Source organism: Tamandua tetradactyla, chromosome 9, assembly GCF_023851605.1.
Source record: "Tamandua tetradactyla isolate mTamTet1 chromosome 9, mTamTet1.pri, whole genome shotgun sequence".
Taxonomy (NCBI): Eukaryota; Metazoa; Chordata; class Mammalia; order Pilosa; family Myrmecophagidae; genus Tamandua; species Tamandua tetradactyla.
This window is the reverse complement of record NC_135335.1, coordinates 100,958,868-100,961,601: the sequence shown is the minus strand read 5'-3', so window position 1 is coordinate 100,961,601 and position 2,734 is coordinate 100,958,868. Positions and strand designations below refer to the sequence as shown.

The window sequence follows — 2,734 nt, the reverse complement described above, 5'->3', positions numbered from 1 at the left end:
CACTAATTTCTATGGAAAAAATGAGAAGACAGGAAAAGTAAGAGTGTACAACATGGTTCAGTGTTGAATAGCGTTTGTACAATTGCAACAATGCAAACATTGATTGTTGACATACTCCACGTTATGCTATAATGATATTGAGAGAATAAGTGGATGGGAAGTGGGCTTATAAGAAGGGAGAGGTGATGTGAAAAAGCTAAAACATAATTCTTTTAGTTTGTCACTATGGAAAATATAGATAAAGCAATATAAGCATGAGATACTTTAGAGATATGGAGGTAAAGAAAAAGTTAAAAAAAAAAAGTTAAGGCTTACACAGTATGGCTGGTGACATTAGCTAGCTCTTTCTACTCTCTGTAAACCAGGAAGTGACACACTACAAGAGACTGAACTGTATCTGCCTCTGTTTCCAACAGACTCATGTTCAAGTTTCACACACACACAAAACCAGGAAAATTGTATTAATCCTTTTTTTAAAAAAAAGTTAATATAAAATTATAGCAAAAAAAGAAAAAAGAACATGAACTTTAGTAGCACAGCTAGAACAATACTCAGTGGTGAGAGAAAATATTTGATTTAGTTAATTTTCTGTGGTTGTTGGTTGTTCGCTTGTCTCATGGTGATAGAAGATGCACATTTTTTTGAAGGGACGAAGAAGTTGCTGGAGGTTTGGTTCTCCTGGCAGCAGTTAATGCAAACCAAGGATCTAGGGATCTTTGCACCATCCCAAGATCTGAGTGGGACATACTTTGGAAGGATGTGCAATGTTCAATCATAAATGCGACCAAAACTGACAAGCAGGAAGCTTATGTCCCCAATGAGAGTAGCATGTTTGTCTCCAAGAGACGTTTCATTTTGAAGACATGGCCCCACCCTCTTACTGAAAGCGCTGGTTGCTCTTGCTAAGGATTACGGAGGGTCTACTCCATTTCAAGGCTTCTTTTATTCTCACAAGAATTCCATGAAACCTTCTTACCAAGGGGTGTACCCACACCAGAATTTTCAGGTAGAAATAGAGTTTCTTAATGCAATTTTCCCAAATGGAGCAGCGTATTGTGTGGGACAGATGAATTCTGACAGTTGGTACTTCTATACTCTGCATTTCCCAGAGAGTCGTGTAATCAATCAGCCAGATCAAACTCTGAAAATTCTGATGAGTGAGGTTGACCCAGCAGTTAAGGGCCAGTTGTACTTGAAAGATGGTGTTACTGCAAAGGATATCACTCATGAGAATGGAATTCGTGACCTGATGCCAGGTTCTGTCATTGATACCACACTGTTCAGTCCAATGGGCATTCGGTGAATGGAATGAAATCGAATAGAACTTATTGGACTATTCATCTCACTCTAGAGACAGAATTTCTTGTATTATCTTTGAAACAAACTTAAACCAGACCTCCTATGAGAACTGATCAGGAAAGTTATGAAAGTCTTCAAGCCAGGAAAATTCATGACCACTTTGTTTATAAATCAGACTGTTGGATGTCACGCAGTGCTTTCTTCACCACAGAAGATCAAAGATTTTAAATATCTTTGTTGTCAGAGTGCTATGTTCAATGTTCACAACTTTGTTTTTACCAGCTTTACTAAGAATCAGCAACAACAGCAGAGTTGATTAAGGAAAATGAAGAAAAAATGAAAAAAGAGAACACACATAGCAGGAGGTGGCTGCTTTCTAGATATTGATACTTTCTTTACCCACCACCTCATAGTTGCAGGAAGCCTAGTTGCAATCATAGTGCAATCACTTTGAATCATATGCATTAATATATCAAGGAATTAGATATTTTGTATGGATGCTCTTTTCCATGTTCAGGTATTCTGGCCACTCTTGATGTGAAATTGAAGTGCATGTAGAGAAACCTTTTTACTGTATGAAAGTTTACAATACTTGTGAAAATGATTCAATTTGGTTTAAGCATAGTATGATATTTCTCCAGTTATCATCCAACATATCCCCACAATCAAGACTTTTGTCTTCATTAGGTGTTGACCTCAGCCCAACCATCTGGGACTGTTCTATTAAATTGCTGCCTGAATTTTACATCCAGTAACTTCCAGTTTCTAGAACATATTCTCTACTAATGTTATTGACACCCCTTTTTACTTCATACAGATGTTTTTTGCAATAGCAATTAAAGTTTTTCTTCTACGAGTCAAGCCCTCTTAAGAAAATGATGGCAGGTATTCATTTTGTGAATTATTTTAACATTATTGCTCCCAGTTCCTTCCCCTCAGGCCCCTAAATAAAGCATAATACTATTACACTGTGGGATTATAGTAATCTTATACTTGGAAGAGAAAGGGGAGTGGACCCTGGTCCCAATTTTCTTTTAAGGTTAAGTGAATTTAGTCTCCTTTTTATTGGCAAATGGCAACAAAAAATAAACATTAGAGTATTGTAGCTTGAGATTAGGGTACATAGGCAGAATCGTGTGGAAATCTTAAACCATGCCCTGTCCCGTACTAAATCGGTAGATGTGATTAGCTTATCATGAGCACCATGTCTTACTAACTTGCTAAGTAGTATAAATGATGTTTATCGCAAAATTTATTAGCAGGGCAATTTAGCTTAAAAGCTGTACTGGATTCAGTAAGTCAATTCAGCCCAGATCATTCACTTTAATTTTACTTTAGCACTTTAATTTTACTAAATTAAAATTAAAATTATTTTACTAAATTAATTGTAATTTAGTAAAATTAATGGAAATTTATACTAATTTCCAGCAATGCT

At 36.1% G+C, this 2,734-nt stretch overlaps 1 pseudogene; it reads left to right on the top strand.

Annotated features, from left to right (window-relative positions):
* Positions 1–628: 628 nt before the first annotated feature.
* On the top strand, positions 629–1,615 carry LOC143646239 (S-adenosylmethionine decarboxylase proenzyme pseudogene; annotated as a pseudogene).
* Positions 1,616–2,734: the final 1,119 nt, after the last annotated feature.